At 46.4% G+C, this 17,795-nt stretch overlaps 2 long non-coding RNA genes across 2 annotated transcripts in view; one reads left to right on the forward strand and one right to left on the reverse strand.

Moving 5' to 3' along the window:
- The first annotated feature begins 7,406 nt into the window (after positions 1–7,406).
- Positions 7,407–17,795, forward strand: part of LOC310751970 — a 41,085-nt gene continuing 30,696 nt past the window's right edge. Inside the window, exons 1-2 of the long non-coding RNA XR_014542740.1 lie at positions 7,407–8,029; positions 9,251–10,848. This is a non-coding gene — a long non-coding RNA (uncharacterized lncRNA). The remainder of the gene's footprint in view (positions 8,030–9,250; positions 10,849–17,795) is intronic.
- On the reverse strand, positions 11,132–12,069 carry LOC310752043. Its single transcript, XR_014542818.1, has 2 exons — positions 12,026–12,069; positions 11,132–11,223 (listed from the first exon to the last, which is right to left on the reverse strand). It is a non-coding gene; the product is annotated as an uncharacterized lncRNA (long non-coding RNA).

Below are 17,795 nucleotides of genomic sequence, written 5' to 3' on the forward strand. Positions count from 1 at the left end.
GCAAGCTAGGAAACATCTCTCCGGGTGGGAGAACAGGAAAGCATCTAGGTGAGAGCTGCTGCCTGTGGGGATGAATGATATGGCATGTAGGACATGAGGGGAGAGACTCCATCAGGCAAGGCCTCCTTCCACCTGCCTTGCCCCACCCTCTGCTTCTCAATGTGTATTGTTTTATCTACTGTGGCGTGCCATTGTTTTATTGATTATGGTTTAGATATTATTGTGACTGTTGAGTGGATTTCTGTTTAACTTTTATATGTTGATATTATTATTTTATACTATTCTAATGGTTGTTGAATGTTACTTTTTTGATGGAGGTTGCCTACTTTAAAGTTATGTTTTATTATCACATTTTTGCATTGCATTAGATTGTTATAAGATGTACATTTTTTGTTTCTTCAGCTTGTAAACCGCCTTCAGTATTGTAAGATAGAAAGGCGGTATACAAATTAAAAATGAGGAGGCGGAAGAGGAAATAAAGAGTCTTTTTAGTTAGTCATTCTTTTTCCTATATGATTGTGTTTGTATTTGTGTATAGGTGAGATAGTTTTAGTGTTCAATGCATTAAAAAACTTTCAATGAAAATGTTATTGAAAAAACATTCGAGGCCTTATGCTGTTACAATGACCCCACAAGCATCTGTAGCCCAAATAATTGGGGAGCAGTCCTGTGAGTGGAGACAGAAGGAAGGACTTTGTTTAATTCAGAGGGGCCTGGGTAATTTCTTGTCATTGTTCTCCTGGCTGCTTGGACGCATCAGCCACCATATGTCGCCTTCCTCTTGTCAGAACTTCGCACAGGGCACCCTCCTAAACCAACTCCGCTCCCTTGCACTGATCTTCCCCAAGCAAGTATGAAGAACACACAGAGTCTCCAAATCCTGGTCTCAGGTTTCCCCATGGCTTTTTCATTTTTTCTCCTCCTCCCACCTTCCTCGCCAACTTCCTTTATTCCCATGGAATCCTCTCAGCTTCGAAACCCACCTGAGGACCAAGAAACATCCCAGACAGGAGCACTTCTGGCTGTATGGCTAAATTCCTGCTTTCTGGATCAGACAAAGGAATTGTGTGTATGCAGGGCTCACTTAAATATTGTTGCATGCCACTTCAATCTCGGAGCAGTGAGAAATTGGGATTTCTAAAATTGAGAGGTTGAAGGGACAAGCATTCCTAAGCTGTTACCAGAAGACCAGGACAATATTCAACCTCCACATACTATGTTCCGAAAGGTATCTTGCAGGTCAGGTTACACCTTGGCTGGGGAAGCTGCTTTGCTTAATTTGGGCTCAGCTTCACCTTGGATGATGTTCTCTGTGTTCCTTTTAATGGAGTTCAGGGTGTTTTCTTGACTCCTTCAGGCTTCAGAAGCATCATCTGTGCAGCATAACCTACATACAGACGACTTCTTTAAAACACATATGAAGCATCTTTTCCCCTTCATACAACTCTGGGCACTGTAGACTCTTAGAGGTGTTGGGAACGGCAGCATTGTGAGGGCAAAATGTTGTGTGACCACCAGTATTATTGTGTGCGATTGTGTGCAGTAGAAGTCCTTGGTGAGAGGTTCTGTGAATGCAGGGAGAGAGGAATGCACTGAGAATCGATTAAGCAGGGCCAGAATCAGGTCTGTGGATCTTCATTGCTCTTTGTGACCACAGACCCTGTTTGGCTGGAAGTTCCAGGTACTTGGGGGCAGAGTCAGCTGAGAGGAGTCTGTGGGAATAAAGGAAGTCGGTGAGTAAGGTGCAGGGAGGAGGAGACCGGGAAAAACCCGTGGGAAAAACTGAGACCAGGATTTGGAGACCCCGTGTGCTTTGCATGGACTTCCAGGGAGTTTATCTTTGGGGATGTCACTGATGGGTACAGGACATGAGTAACTGACACACCACAGCACGTGGGTTTGGGGATTTTGGCAGCAGTGGACCAAGATCCAGGAAGGCAGAAGAAAAGTGAACAAGACACATCTGTGATGCTGCACTGAAGCTTTAATAGAGAAGCAGAAATGAGTGAACATTCTCTGTGATGAGCAGTTTAAGTGGGAGAAGAAAAATAAAAAGATCCCATTCCGAGTAAAGAGCACATTCGCTATTGAGATGATGCCGATTATGAGAAAACAAAATATCTAGCATAGTTTGACTCTGTTCTGTGTGAAAAAGTCCTTTCTGTCCAAATAACTGCCCCATAGTCAATCAGTTGCAAACCTCTTTGCTCCAGTAATCAATTTACTTAAAAGGAGCTTACCAAAAGCTGAAAAAGCTGAGCAGCCAAAGAGAAGAGATCTTCAAAATCACTGCGGGGAAAGCCCTACGCGCTGAGCCCTGTTATGCCGGTTCTCTCTGCACTTGGAGCGAATATCTTGGTTCAGCACCACTAATTTGGCTAAGTATAGCCCACATCCACTTTTTGGCCTGAATGTTCCTAGCCACTAAGTGCCCAATTAATTTTTGAATGGTCCTTGCCACTAAGTGACCAATAACCTTTTGAATGTTCCTTGCCACTAAGTGACCAATAACTTTTTGGAACACATTACATTGCAGTCGGATGGAGTCTCAGTGTCTAGGAACAGTCTGGCCAAAAAGTGGAGGTGGTCTATAGAGCCTGTGGGAATAAAGGTGCAGGGAGGTGGAGACCAGGAAAAACTGGAGGGAACAGACCAGGATTTGGAGACCCTGTTTGTTATTTATACTCATTTGGGGAAGATCAGAAGAAGGGAGCCAGGGGCTGAGGTGGTCTGAGAGGGTGCCCCCTGTGAAGGTCTGACAAGAGAAAGGTGACATAAGTGAGCTGAAGTGTCCAAGCAGCCAGGAGTACAGGGACAAGAAGTAATCCAGGCCCCTCTCATTTAAATAAAGTCCTTCCCTCTCTATCTACTCAAAGGCCTGCTCACCAATAATCTCTGCTACAAATGTAACAGCATAAAGGCCTTGAAAGGTTGACAGTCCCAGTCTATGGACAATCACGGAACATTGTCCTCCAAAGAATTCTGGGAAATGTAGCTCACCCCTCACAGAGCTATGATTCCCAGCACCCTTAGCTATCTATAGGGACCGGAGTCTTTTCAGGCAGAAAATGTGCTTCACCTGTGATTGCAACATCCAGTGTGTTCGTAGGTGCAAATTGAAGCCAAGTTAAAAGAAAGCAAAGTAGAGTCTGTGATGAAGGGGCCAGAGCACGGAGATCCCATCAGGTACTTCCTTCTCCCATAGCCACGTCATCACTAGAGTCAAAAGGAAATCAAACATGTTCCCAAGTGTGGCTCTGACCCTGGGTTCAGCTTGCTGCATTTTACAGGCTGCAACCTTTCTGCAAGAACTCAGTCCTCGACTCAGCTCTGTTCTCCATCTCAAATTCTCCTTTGTCTTCAAAACTGACTCTGGGTCCCATTTTCTGTGTGGCACAGTCTCCCCTCTCCCTGGCTTTCCTGATGTACCACAGGCCCTGATTGGCCGGAGGTTGCAGGTACTAGGGGGGAGAGTCAGCTGAGAGGAGTCTGTGGGAATAAAGGAAGTTGATGAGGAAGGTACAGGGAGGAGGAGACCAGGAAAAACCCGTGGGAGAAACTGAGACCAGGATTTGGAGACCCCGTGTGCTTTGCATTGACTTCCAGGGAGTTTATCTTTGGGGATGTCACTGATGGGTGCAGGACATGAGTAACTGACACACCACAGGACATGGGTTTGGGGATTTTGGCAGCGGTGGACCAAGATCCAGGAAGGCAGAAGAAAAGTGAACAAGACGCATCTGTGATGCTGCACTGAAGCTTTAACAGAGAAGCAGAAATGAGTGAACGTTCTCTGTGATGAGCAGTTTAAGTGGGAGAAGAAAAATAAAAAGATCCTATTCCGAGTAAAGAGCACATTCACTGTTGAGATGATGCCGATTATGAGAAAACAAAATATCTATAAACAGAGGGCTTTGTATTGGACAAGCACAAGTAAGGAAGGAAAGAAGTTGGTTTTCTCTAGACCTCCCTTTTGTCCTGGCCCAGCTTGCTAAGAAGTTCTCAGTTAGGAACTCCCTGGAAGATGTGCAGATCCTGAGGTTCTCCTTATTCAGACTCAGAGAACTGAGGGTTGCTGGGCATAAATGGAGGAGAGATAGCAGAGGAAGATGGGCAAGAAAACAGTAAAGGGACGGGGAATGTGGGCGATTCTCAGTAGGGTCCATATTGTGAGTGATATTGAAACTCTGCCTTCTCTGCAGAACATGAGGACATGAGCATCCATTGAAGCAGCAGGGACTGGGCAGAGGAGGGGGAGGAGTGGTAGAGACGGCCTCCCCATCTTGACCCTTCCAGGGAGAAGGAAGAGGAAGATGGTCTAGTTTTACAACAGGGGTTTGCGGGAGGTGAAAGCTCAGAGGCAGACAGTTTCTCTCTGCACTTGGAACAAATATCTTAGCTCATAGAATTAATTAGCCAAATTAGTGGTGCTGAAGCAAGATATTTGCTGCAGGTGCAGAGAGAACCGGCATAAAAGGGCTCAGCGCGTAGGGCTTTTCCACCAGCGCTTTTGAAGATCTCCTCTCTTCGGCTGCTCAGCTTCTTCAGCTTTTGGTAAGCTCCTTTTAAGTAAATTGATTACCAGAGCAAAGAAGTTTGCAACAGATTGACTATGGGGCAGTTATTTACTGGGGTTTCCCCCCAACATGCCTTCCTTCTTAGTTTCACATGGAAATCAGATTGGGGAAGAGACCTTCAGGTCTTTACTTGCAATTCCCTGTGCCACTGGCAGTGTTTTGGGCTCAGACAGAAATCCCACTTCTAATAGGACTTCTGAAATGTGGAGCTGGGCCCTCTCTGGGATGGAGTTAGAAGAGGGTGATCCTCCTAAGAGATCAGAACTGACAAGGGAAAGACGTCCCGTTCAGGATCTGGTTGTGCTTTGTTTGAAAGAGCAGCTCTGTGTAATGGGAAGATCCCTGGACCCATTTCCCCTCCTCTGGGAATCTCAGGCCAGTGCCCCATCCTCCTCTTCCTCTGAGAAAGGTGCTGTGCCATTGTCACAGGATGTGCCCACGTTGCATCTCAACGGGAGGACTGAGGAGCACTTTAGGCAGGGATGACACTTGCCTTTTCTTGGGTGAGGCAGGTCCGACAGGGAAAGAGGCTCAGCTGAACTCCTGGGACGTCAGTCCAACTCACAGCTTAGCAGGGCTGGGGAACCTGTGGTCCTCCAGATGTAAAACAACTCCCACCCCCTCTGGCCTTGGCCAATGTTGGCTGCTAGGGCTGCTGGGAGTTGTAGTTCCACAAGCTCTGGAAGGCTAACCCTCCCCATCCCTGCTGTAGAAACAACACTCCACTAGGGGGACCAAGAGTCTGACCCCAGAAGAGGAAGGATCCTGCAGGGCCAGAGTGTGAGAGAAGTCTCTCAAATTTCAGAGGGAGAGGGAGAAGGGTCAGAGAGACACAACTTGTCAAAAGGGGGAGGGGTCAGCATTTTAATGTTTTACCATCATTCACCTTACTGTACCAGGCCTATTTGCAACAATTTAAAAACTAATATTAAATTAATCTTGCATTTCTTTGGTTATCTGAGAGATAATGTCTGATTTCCCCCATTTTCATGTGCTTCTGAAAGCATCCTTGAAAATGTATCATTTCAGATTATCCATGAGTCTTGCAAGTGACGATTATGATGATGATGACTATGCGATGATGCAGCTACTTCTTCACTTACGAGTTGTTGACGAATATGGTAACGTTGGATAACGTTATACCCTTCGCAATGTAAAGCCCCAAACTGACACCTGAGTCAAGAAACCTGCGTATGGTTTGTGCTCTTGAGGGCCAGGAAGTCCGAAATGCTGAGCACCCACTACGCAAAACTATCTACGGCTGCCGACATGTCATCTTTGCTCTGTAACACATTCTTTCTCCTTGCAAATCTTCCTTCCTTCTCTGCTGAGTGTATCCTACATTTATGCCAAGCAAGCCTCAGTTCACTGAGTCAGAATTGGCAGAATATCTGCACATCTTCCACCAAGAGGCTCTTGCCTGGGGCCTTTTTGGCAGCCTGTGAACAATTTTATGAGTGTTTTGCTTTCCTTTAATCTCTTAATGTTGAATCTCTTCTCCTGCTTGACCTGTTGATCCCAGAGAATGTTCCCTCCTTCCTTGCTAACCATTAAAGCTTCACTGCAGCATCACAGAGGCCTCTTGCGTGTTTTTCTCCTGCTTTACTGGTTCTCAGCTCACCTTTCGTGAAGTGCAACTGGCAATCACAAATATGTCTCCTTGATATGTGTCTGATCCTGTCCAACACCCCTCTGTGCTGACCCCTATTAGCTTCTCCTGCCTGAAAGTCCCTGCCAAGACAGACACCGCTCAGTTGGAAGGAGGGATTCCCAGCTACTCCTTGGAAGCTCTTTCTGCAGTTCCAAGGTGTCCAGTCGTGATGAAGTCAGCAGAAAGAGGACTCTTCTGAGAGTACTTTTTACCCTTGCCAGGAATGGGGTTAGGGGGGTTGAGTTTAGTTTGCATTTAAAGGTGAATCTCTCCAATTCACAATTTACAAATTGACATAATAGCCCAAATATGTCACCCTTCAAAATACACACTTGTATGAAGGTGTGATGCTGTTCCCCAAGCAAGCAATATTTTGAAAGAAAGAAAAACCCATATGTCAAGATGAAAGAGTGCATAAAATGAAGAGATTAGTGAATTAGCTTAACATACAAATGTGGATTATATCAGTGGACTTTGATTGCAAAATTCCATGCTGAAATGTGGGGAATTGGGAGAATTTTTCACTGATGCCTATGAATTTTCACAAGGCTTAAAAAATAAATAAATCACAAACTGCTGTAGACATGAAGCGAGCTGAATTCACGTTTAGAAACAGTGAGAAACTGGGATATCTAAAATTGACAGGTTGAAGGGACAAGCATTCCTAAGCTGTTACCACAAGACCAGGACAATATTCAACCTCCACATACTATGTTCCGAAAGGTATTTTGCAGGTCAGGTTACAGCTTGGCTCGGGAAGCTGCTTTGCTTAATTTGGGCTCAGCTTCACCTTGGATGATGTTCTCTGTGTTCCTTTTAATGGCGTTCAGGGTGTTCTCTTGACTCCTTCAGGCTTCAGAAGCATCATCTGTGGAGCATAACCTACATACGGACGACTTCTTTTAAACACATCTGAAGCATCTTTTCCCCTTCATAGGACTCTGGGCACTGTAGACTCTTAGGGATGTTGGGAACGGCAGCACTGTGAGGGCAAAATGTTGTGTGACCATGGGAGAGACTGTCACAATATGACTCTGTTCTGAGTGAAGAAGTCCTTTCTGTCCAAATAACTGCCCCATAGACAATCAGTTGCAAACTTCTTTGCTCTAGCAATCAATTTACTTATTAAGAGCTTACCAAAAGCTGAAGAAGCTGAGGGGAAGAAGGGAGATCTTCAAAAGCGCTGGTGGAAAAGCCCTACGGGCTCAGCCCTTTTACGCAGTTTCTCTCTGCAGCTGAAGCAAATATCTTGCTTCAGCACCACTAATTTGGCTAATCATAGCTCATAGCGGAAATCACAGAATGTTTTCCTCCCAAAGAAATCTGGGAGATGTAGCTTACCCCTCATAGAGCTATGATTCTCAGCACCCATAGCCATCTATAGGTACAGAGTCCTATGGGGCAGAAAATGGGCTTCATATGCGATTGCGACAACGAGTGTGTTCATAGCTGCAAAGGCGTGAGCAGGGCTGAGTCAAGTAAATGCCCCAAATTACATTTAAAAGGAACACAATGAACATTACCCAAATTGAAGCTGGGTCAAAAGAAAGCCAAGCAGGAGGCTGACATGACCAATAACTTCTTGGAACACATTACATTGCAGGCGGATGGAGTTCCAATGGCTAGGGATAGTGGCCAAAAAGTGGGGGTGGGCTATACTTTGCCAAATTAGTGATGCTGCACCAAAGTATTTGCTCCAATTGCAGAGAGAACCTGCATAAAAGGGCTCAGCGCGTAGGGCTTTTCCACCAGCGCTTTTGAAGATCTCCTCTCTTCGGCTGCTCAGCTTCTTCAGCTTTTGGTAAGCTCCTTTTAAGTAAATTAATTACTAGAGCAAAGAATATAGCAACAGATTGACAATGGGGCAGTTAATTACCGGGTTTTTCCCCCCAAGATGCCTTCCTTCTTAGTTTCACATGGAAATCAGATTGGGGAAGAGACCTTCAGGTCTTTACTTGCAATTCCCTGTGCCACTGGCAGTGTTTTGGGCTCAGACAGAAATCCCACTTCTAATAGGACTTCTGAAATGTGGAGCTGGGCCCTCTCTGGGATGGAGTTCGATGAGGGTGAAAAGGGGGGTCTCTTCCTCCTAAGAGATCAGAACTGGCGAGGGAAAGACGTCCTGTTCAGGATCTGGTTGTGCTTTGTTTGAAAGAGCAGCTCTGTGTAATGGGAAGATCCCTGGACCCATTTTCCCTCCTCTGGGAATCTCTGGCCAGTCCCCCATCCTCATCTTCTTCTGAGAAAGGTGCTGTGCCATTGTCACAGGATGTGCCCACGTTGCATCTCAACGGGAGGACTGAGGAGCACTTAGGCAGGGCTGCTTTGCTCCACAAACACTTGCCTTTTCTTGGGTGAGGCAGGTCCGACAGGGAAAGAGGCTCAGCTGAACTCCTGGGACGTCAGTCCAACTCACAGCTTAGCAGGGCTGGGGAACCTGTGGTCCTCCAGATGTAAAACAACTCCCACCCCCTCTGGCCTTGGCCGATGTTGGCTGCTAGGGCTGCTGGGAGTTGTAGTTCCACAAGTTCTGGAAGGCTAACCCTCCCCATCCCTGCTGTAGAAATAACACTCAACTAGGGGGACCAAGAGTCTGACCCCAGAAGAGGAAGGATCCTGCAGGGCCAGAGTGTGAGAGAAGTCTCTCAAATTTCAGAGGGAGAGGGAGAAGGGTCAGAGAGACACAACCTGTCAAATGGGGATGGGAATCATTGAGACTTTTCCATTTTAAAATCACTGTTTTAATGTTTTACCATCATTCAACTTACTGTCCCAGGCCTGGCTGCAACAATTAAAAATCAACATTAAAGTAATCTTTTATAACTCTCGTTATCTGAACTGTCTCCTTCCTGGAGATGCATTCTTTAAGTCATTATAAAGGAATCTCAATATAAAAGCTGAAAAGTAAGGGGAACTGCCTCCTCCCTGTCTGACAAATATTTCTCTGGTTATGAGAGATAATGTCTGATTTCCCCTGTTTTCACGTGTTTCTGAAAGTATCCTTGAAAACGTATCATTTCAGAGTATCCAAGATTCTTGCAAGATGTCCAGTGTCAACAATGGAACTCCCTCTTCAGAGATGCCAGAGGAACCCCCCCGAATAGAGGATATTATAGCTATAATACAAAAATTCAGAGTCCATATCCAGCGGCCACAATTCCGTCGTTGAGGATTCACTTCTGCTGCTTCCTTTGTTACTTTGGATGGTCTCACATTTTGAACAGAATGCAAGGCAGTCATGTCACTCACCAGATGCGCCCAGTTGAGAATCATCTGCTTTTCTGATCCTAATGTAAAGCCCCAAAATGACACCTGAGTCAAGAAACCTGCGTATGGTTTGTGCTCTTGACGGCCAGGAAGTCCTAAATGCTGAGTGCCCACTACGCAAACTATCCATGGCTGCCAACATGTCATCTTTGCTCTGTAACACATTCTTTCCCCTTGCAAATCTTCCTTCCGCCTCTGCTGAGTGTATCCTACATTTATGCCAAACAAACCTCAGTTCACTGAGTCAGAATTGGCAGAATATCTGCACATCTTCCACCAAGAGGCTCTTGCCTGGGGCCTTTTTGGCCGCCTGTGAACACTTTTATGAGTGTTTTGCTTTCCTTTAATCTCTTAATGTTGAATCTCTTCTCCTGCTTGACCTGTTGATCCCAGAGAATGTTCCCTCCTTCCTTGCTAGCCATTAAAGCTTCACTGCAGCATCACAGAGGCCTCTTGCGTGTTTTTCTCCTGCTTTACTGGTTCTCAGCTCACCTTTCGTGAAGTGCAACTCGCAATCACAAATATGTCTCCTTGATATGTGTCTGATCCTGTCCGACACCCCTCTGTGCTGACCCCTATTAGCTTCTCCTGCCTGAAAGTCCCTGCCAAGACAGGCACCGCTCAGTTGGAAGGAGGGATTCCCAGCTACTCCTTGGAAGCTCTTTCTGCAGTTCCAAGGTGTCCAGTCGTGATGAAGTCAGCAGAAAGAGGACTCTTCTGAGAGTACTTTTTACCCTTGCCAGGAATAGAGTTAGGGCTGTTGAGTTGAGTTTGCATTTAAAGGTGAATCTCTCCAATTCACAATTTGCAAATTGACATAATAGCCAAAACATGTCACCCTTCGAAATACACACTTGTATGAAGGTGTGATGCTGTTCCCCAAGCAAGCAATATTTTGAAAGAAAGAAAAACCCATATGTCAAGATGAAAGAGTGCATAAAATGAAGAGATTAGTGAATTAGCTTAAAGTAGAAATGTGAATTATATCAGTGGACTTTGGTTGCAAAATTCCATGCTGAAATGTGGGGAATTGGGAGAATTTTTCACTGATGCTTATGAATTTTCACAAGGCTTAAAAAATAAATAAATCACAAACTGCTGCAGACACGAAGGGAGCTGAATTCACATTTGGAAACAGCGAGAAACTGGAATATCTAAAATTGACAGGTTGAAGGAACAAGCATTCCTAAGCTGTTACCACAAGACCAGGACAATATTCAACCTCCACATACTATGTTCCGAAAGGTATCTTGCAGGTCAGGTTACAGCTTGGCTCGGGAAGCTGCTTTGCTTAATTTGGGCTCAGCTTCACCTTGGATGAAGTTCTCTGTGTTCCTTTTAATGGAATTCAGGGTGTTTTCTTGACTCCTTCATGCTTCTGAAGCATCATCTGTGCAGCATAACCTACATATGAATGACTTCTTTTAAACACATCTGAAGCATCTTTTCCCCTTCATACAACTCTGGGCACTGTAGACTCTTAGGGATGTTGGGAACGGCAGCATTGTGAGGGCAAAATGTTGTGTGACCACCAGTATTATTGTGTGTGATTGTGTGCGGTAGAAGTCCTTGGTGAGATGTCCTGTGAATGCAGGGAGAGAGGAATGCACTGAGAATCGATTAAGCAGGGCCAGAATCAGGTCCGTGGATCTTCATTGCTCTTTGTGACCACAGACCCTTTTGGCTGGAAGTTCCAGGTACTTGGGGGCAGAGTCAGCTGAGAGGAGTCTGTGGGAATAAAGGAAGTCAATGAGGATTGTGCAGGGAGGAAGAGACCAGGAAAAACTGGAGGAAACAGACCAGGATTTGGAGACCCCGTTAGTTACTTATACTCATTTGGGGAAGATCAGAAGAAGGGAGCCAGGGGCTGAGGTGGTCTGAGAGGGTGTCCCCTGTGAAGGTCTGACAAGAGGAAGGTGACACAAGTGAGCTGAGGTGTCCAAGCAGCCAGGAGTACAGGGACAAGAAGTAATCCAGGCCCCTCTCATTTAAATAAAGTCCTTCCCTCTCTATCTACTCAAAGGCCTGCTCACCAGTAATCTCTGCTACAAACACTTGCAGGGTCATTGTAACAGCATAAAGGCCTCAAACGCTGACAGTCCCAGGAATCATGGAACATTGTCCTCCCCAAGAATTCTGGGAAATGTAGCTCAACCCTCACAGAACTATGATTCCCAGCACCCTTAGCCAGCTATAGGGACCGGAGTCTTTTAAGGCAGAAAATGTGCTTCGCCTGTGATTGCAACATCCAGTGTGTTCGTAGGTGCAAATTGAAGCCGAGTCAAAAGAAAGCAAAGCAGCGTCTTGCGCGAAGGAGGAGGCTGGCAGGACCAATAACTTCTTGGAACACATTACCTCTCCTAACTTTTAAGGCTCGACAGGTTCTGAGAAATGGAGAGTCTGGAATCCTTCTACTGATATGTCAGCCAGCTGCTGACCAGGAAACATCCCAGTCAGTGCACCTCTGCCTGTATGGCTAAATTCCTGCTTTCTGCACCAGACAAAGGAATTGCGTATATGCAGGGCTCACCTAAATATTGTTGCATGCCACTTCAATCTCGGAGCAGTGCCAGATTCAAAGGGGTATAAGCACTGAACTAGGGACCGTGTTTCCTTTGGAAATGAAGGACAGTGGAGACTTTATGACATATGGTTAATTTGCACATATATACCACCTGAGCTGATGATGGAGGGGCCTACAGTACAGACATCCCAACAGGTTCTTCCTTCTCCCATAGCCACATCATCGCTAGAGTGAAACAGAAATCAATCATGTTCCCAATTGTGGCTCTGACCCTGGGTCCAGCTTGCTGCATTTTACAGGCTGCAACCTTTCTGCAAAAACTCAGTCCTAAACTCAGCTCTGTACTCCATCTCAAATTCTTCTTTGTCTTCAAAACTAACTCTGGGTCCCATTTTCTGTGTGGCACAGTCTCCCCTCTCCCTGGCTATCCTGATGTACCACAGGTCCTGATTGGCCGGAGGTTGCAGGTACTAGGGGGGAGAGTCAGCTGAGAGGAGTCAGAGAGGAGGAGACAAGGAAAAACTGGAGGAAACTGACCATTTGGAGACCACATTTGTTCATACTCATTTGGGGAAGATCAGAAGAAGGGAGCCAGGGGCTGAGGTGGTCTGAGAGGGTGCCCCCTGTGAAGGTCTGACAAGAGAAAGGTGACATAAGTGAGCTGAAGTGTCCAAGCAGCCAGGATTACAGGGACAAGAAGTAATCCAGGCCCCTCTCATTTAAAGAAAGTCCTTCCCTCTCTATCTACTCAAAGGCCTGCTCACCAATAATCTCTGCTACAAACAATTACAGGGTCATTGTAACAGCCTAAAGGCCTCAAACGTTGACAGTTCCAGGAATCATGGAACATTGTCCTCCAAAGAATTCTGGGAAATGTAGCCCCTCACAGAGCTATGATTCCCAGCACCTTTAGCCATCTATAGGAACCAGAGTCTTTTCAGGCAGAATATGTGCTTCACCTGCGATTGCAACATCCAGTGTGTTCGTAGGTGCAAATTGAAGCCAAGTCAAAAGAAAGCAAAGCAGGAGGCTGGAATGACCAATAACGTCTTGGAACACATAACCTTAGAGTCGGATGGAGTCCCAGTGGCTAGGGGCAGTCTGGCAAAACCGTGTTTCAGTGATCTTGACCGGACCATCAGCCTCTGCGTTGATTTGTGTTCCTTGTGGCTAAGGATTCACTTCTGGAATACTACAAGGGCTACTCATGTTTTGAGAAAAATTCCTATACCTGATTTTGCAGACCCTACTGTAAAGAGTCCAACATATTTATCCTAAAAGAAGGGCCCCAATCTGAAATGTAATGTGGAAAACCTGGATAGAGATTGTGATCTCAGGGGCCAAAAAGTCAGAAATGCTCAGCATTCATGATCCAGATCCATCTTTTCTGATGTCCAGGGCTGCCAATGCTGAAACTTTCTTCTGCAACACATGACTCGGTCGTTCTTCCTCTGCTGCCTGTGTATGTTCCCTGTGCTGATGCCAAGCCTCCGTCTGTTTGATGAGTCAGAATTGGGGGACCCTCAAGGTCTGCCTTTTTAGCCAGCTGGGCTAAAGGAAAGGTCTGGGGAGAAACTTCCAGCCTTCCACTTTTCCAATACAACCACCTCCATTTATGGGTTCATTGGTTTCCCCGCATATCTCCCCTTTGAATGTGGAATTTCCCCTTCCTTAGTTTGGAATGTATTTGTTTCTCTTCTCCTACCTGAACTGTTGATCCCAGAGAATGTTCTCTCCTTCCTTCCTAGCCATTAAAGCTTCACTGCAGCATCACAGAGGCCTCTTGCGTGTTTTTCTCAAAGCTTACTATGTCTTCCTCCTCATTTCGTGAAATGCCCCTGGCCAGTCTCAAAGTTCCAGTGTGTCCAGTCCTGATGAAATCAAGAGAAAGAGGACTCTTCTGAGAATACTTTTTGCCCTTGCCAGAGATGAAGGGGTGGATCAATTTACCAGTAGCTTGCATTTCAAGGTGAATCTATGAAACTCACATTTTCCAAAATGATATCAGAACTGAAACACACTGCCCTCTGAAATGCACACTGGGTTTGCACGGCAAGGTCCCAGACTCTCCCGGGAAGTGGAATAAAGACACATGAAACAGTATTTTTGGTTAATGGGCGAAAAAGGCCACAACTTTATTGGTTACAGAATGTGAGTGGTATTGGCTTAGGCATTGGAAACCACATGACTATATCTGACTCCTGCCTGTCTGCAGGCGTCTTGGAAGGGTTAACCTCCAGTAGGGGGAGCCCTACTGATCCAGGGTCACTGCTAGGGGTCATGCCATGGCCCTAGCCCCCCATCTGGGGCTTCAGATGGAGACCACGCCCCCCGGATTCCTTTAACGGAATACCCTTGAATTAGGAGGGGTAGGTGATGGCCACTACCTCCCTTCACCTTCAACCGAATACTCCAATGCCTAATTGCCACTCAAGCCAAATGCTCACCTCCAATACCCTCACTCCTGCAACCAATTCCTAATACCCTCAGTCACACTGGCCAACCACACATCGTTTCCGTGATTGGAAAGATGCACGCCATTTTCTCGGTATAGGGTCACGTCGCTGGCTTTTATGGTGGGGTGCTCAATCACCCGACCCTTCAGCGCCACCACTCTTTGAGCAACCGCTCAGTTCACAAGTTTCCTGGCCCTGTTAACAGCAGCTGGGCGATGACTGTTGCACCATACGTGCCTCTCCAAAAGGGCCGACCGAAAGAATGTAATGTCCGGGAAAAGGGAGGCCAGCTCATCAAAGTCCTTAAGGATATTCCAAATCAAGTCCATGCCTTTTCGAAAGGCCAAATCATTCTCGCCCAGCTGCACAACCAACGCCTTGGGAGGACCAATCAAAGCGGCTCTTGCTTTCACTGTTGGCAAGAACTTGTCCCAACGCATTCCCCTCCGTACGATCCAGGAAACTCTTCCATCTTTGGGTAATCCTAATCGGTACCCCAGGGAATGGGAAACGGCTTTAGCAGTGTAAAAATGCAGATCCAACCAGCTGTCAGGTTTGGTAGTCTCTCCCACACAAGACGCAGCCTCTGAAAGTTTTATTACTTCGGTTTTATTCAGCAATTCAAGGGTTCAGCGGTCTGAGCTTCATTAACTCATTCGTCACCCTCAGAGTCAGTTGACGGAACTAGTTTCTTTTTCCGGGTGAAGCAAGTTACAGTGGACGCTCGGGTTGCGAACGTGATCCGTGCGGGATGCACGTTCGCAACCCGCAACATTCGCAACCCACGTCTGCACATGCGCAGGTTGCGATTCGGCGCTTCTGCGCATGTGCAAAGCGCGATTTAGCACTTCTGCGCATGCATGACCGCCGGAACCTGGAAGTAACCATTTCTGGTACTTCCGGGTTTCGGCAGTCCGCAAGCCAAAAAAACGCAACCTGAAGCGGCTGTAACCTGAGGTATGACTGTATTCTCCACCTCTTCTCCCTCCTTTTTCCTGTCATGCGCTTTTCTGCTAAATGACTCAATCACCAACTTTTCGGAGTCTCTGGTCCTACTTTCTCCTCTCTCTCCTCTGTTGCATCCTGTTCTTTCAGCTCTGTGTTACTTTCAGAACTGCCAGGCTGCATTCCTGAGTGAGATAGCCTTATCTCACTTTCACTGGGCAAAGGAATCAGGTTCCTACTACTCTCTGGCTCTTCCCCCTCCCCTTGTGATGATTCCTCTCCCTCTGTCAGAAAGGGAACGTCTCTGACACCAGCTTCCCATGTTCAGGAAATCACCTGGGAACTCAGCCATTAGCCAAAGAGGAACAGAAAATGCTGGTACCCCAGGAAAGCCAGAGAGAGCGAGGCCTCCGTGCCAAATGGAAAGCGGGAGGGACCCCTCCCTCAACCCAGGGTTAGTTTTGAAGACAGAGGAGAATTTGAGATGAAGTATAGAGTTGAGGGACGCGGGTGGCGCTGTGGGCTAAACCACTGAGCCTCTTGGGCTTGTCGATCAGAAGGTTGGCGGTTCGAATCCCCGCGAAGGGGTGAGCTCCCGTTGCTCGGTCCCTGCTCCTACCAACCTAGCAGCTCGAAAGCACCTCAAAATGCAAGTAGATAAATAGGTACCGCTCCAGCGGGAAGATAAACGGCGTTTCCATGCGCTGCTCTGGTTCTCCAGAAGCAGCTTAGTCATGCTGGCCACATGACCCAGAAGCTGTACGCCGGCTCCCTTGGCCAATAAAGCGAGATGAGCACCGCAACCCCAGAGTCAGTCACAACTGGACCTAATGGTCAGGGGTCCCTTTACCTTTTATAGAGTCGAGGACTGAGTTTTTGCAAAAAGGTTGCAGTCTGTAAAATGCAGCAGGCTGGACAGAGGGTCAGAGCCACACTTAGGAGCATGTTTGAATTGAGCGGTGATGTAGCTATGGGAGAAGGAAGAACCTGTTGGGATGTCTGTGCTGTAGGCCCCTCCATCATCGGCTCAGGTGGTATATATGTGCAAATAAACCATATGTCATAAAGACACTGCAGTCTCCACTGTCCCTCGTTTCCAAAGGAAACACAGTCCCTAGTTCAGCGCTTGTACCCCTTTGAATCTGGTGCCGCTTAGAAATTGTAATGCCATGCAACAATATTTAGGTGAGCCCTGCATATACGCAATTCCTGAGTTTGGTCCAGAAAGCAGGAATTTAGCCATGCAGGCAGAGGTGCTCCTGCCTGGGACGTGTCCTGGTCCTCAGGTGGGTTTTGAAGCAGCCGGGTCATGGCAAAGTGATGTCTTTGCCCCCAGAAGTGCTCAATGTCTTAAAGAACTGCCAAGGTGACTGCAGATCCCAGAAGAAGGTTGCAAGAGAGGCTATATTGGGCATTGAGGCTGCTGCTCAGGTGCAGAGGAGACACAGGGAGCCCACCTCTCAAGCTCGCTGCTGCCCCAAAACCCACTCCCATCCTGCGCATTACACAAGGGCAATATGCTGTACTTTTGGCCCAGGAAAACTGGTTGAGTTTAATCTGTCGAATTTGCTTCTCTCTGTTCCCCATTCTTTTAAAATGAAAATCCGGCTCCCTACAGGTCTGCAGCAGTTTTCAATTTTTATAAACCTCCTTGTGAAATTTGCAGATTTCTCCTGCAAGTAAAAACATTTTGACTAATATACAAAATTCCCCTGGTACAATACATTATTGTATGCTATCTGTGTTGAAAGGTCTCTTTAAATTCGAAGGTTCATTATTGTTCCACAAGATGTGTATTTCTTTAAGGGCCAGAGCAAATAACGTGACCTAGTTTTACAGCTGTGAAGCAGTATAGCAGGTGCTGTTAAGTTATGTTAATTAAGCTGTTGGGTATAGTATATAAAGAGCAGCACCTAGCTCTCTCAGTACTCATGTTTATTGATATATTGTAAAAGGAGTTTGTGTTTTTGTTATTAAAACCTAGCAAAAGTTATTTTTGCGTTCCTTGTAATGTGTGGTCTTCCCAACATGCCTTCTGCATCGCAAGATGCACTAATCTGCACTAATACTTATCCCTTAACAGGTGCTCTTTTTTAAATAAATAATGTTTGGATGGGGAACTGCATCACAGATTCAAATAAGTGCAAATTCCGGAGGGTGGCTGTGAGTTAGATAGATTCGCTTTTAAATACAAACTGAAATGACCTTCTGCCTTATTCCCAGTTACGGTTAAAAGTACTCTTTGGGTTGAGCTCAACAGGACTTCAGAGCCTGGAATGGCACAAACGGTGGCTGGGAATTCCTCCATCTCAAGCGCTGCCTGCTTGGCATGGACTTCCTGGGAGCTGGTCTTTAGGGATATCACAGATGGGGGG

This window comes from Podarcis filfolensis (genome assembly GCF_964270895.1).
Source record: "Podarcis filfolensis genome assembly, chromosome: 16".
NCBI lineage: Eukaryota > Metazoa > Chordata > Lepidosauria > Squamata > Lacertidae > Podarcis > Podarcis filfolensis.